Source organism: Furipterus horrens, unplaced genomic scaffold (genome assembly GCF_987537825.1).
Source record: "Furipterus horrens unplaced genomic scaffold, mFurHor1.1.pri manual_scaffold_17, whole genome shotgun sequence".
NCBI lineage: Eukaryota > Metazoa > Chordata > Mammalia > Chiroptera > Furipteridae > Furipterus > Furipterus horrens.
Genome location: NW_028327187.1, coordinates 83,064,407 through 83,065,348, shown reverse-complemented (window position 1 = coordinate 83,065,348; position 942 = coordinate 83,064,407).

The following is a 942-nucleotide window of genomic DNA, read 5'->3' as shown; positions in this document are numbered from 1 at the left end:
TCCATATATGGAGTGTGTCTGAGGGGTGGGCCACGTGTGTTTGGGCAGGCTGGGCAGAGTAGCAGGTGTGTTCTGGATGATGGGGCAGGGCACACTGAGCTGAGCAAGTAAATGTAAGGAGGTGGAGTCTAGTTTTTCTGAACAGGTAGGCAGGGCCTTATACATTCAGATGCACAAGGTCTGGCCAGATGGGTTAGCCAGGTATGTCTAGATAAGGTGGGCAGGCTTGGCCAGGTAGTTCCAGTCATTCCCAGGCAGGCAAGACCTAGTGTATCCAGGCAGGTGCATTAGGCCCCCTCCTTCATTTTGGCCAGAAGGTAAGGCCAGGGGTGTTAGGGCAGGGAGAACCTGTCTCCAACTTCTTAGTGCTGACCCAGAGCCTTCCTCCTGTCAACAACGGAGCCCTATTTGTAATCCATGGTCTCTGGCGAGTCCAGGACACAGAGTGAATGGGGGAGTGGAGCTTGTGTGAGTGTCTACCCCTCAGCTCCTGCTTATAATACCCTCAGAGACCTTGCCATGGTCCTAATGGCAACTACTCACTCAACTGTAACTGCCTCAACTGCAGAAATACAGGCTATCCCAGAAGTACCAGATGGTGGCAGTGCCATGGGAAGTAAAAGAGGCATCTCAGACAACAGCTACACCCCAGCTGTTGACTGAAAAGGATCTGCCTCAGGACTGAAAACTATACCAGGACTTTTTCATAGAGGACTTTTGACAATCAAAATCTGATGAGTGTATGGCAGAGCTGCTGGGTAGGAGGATGGAAACAATGAAGGCAGAGAGGTTGAGCAATAAAGAGAGAGGAGGCAGGGAATCCAAAGATTGTTTAAGAAAGAAGTTGGGGAGATCTGTCAGCATTTTCCTGGCCTATAACCCTGGATTAGTGACATGTCCAATAGGGTGCTAGCAAACATGATGCATGCAAAAGCTTAAACT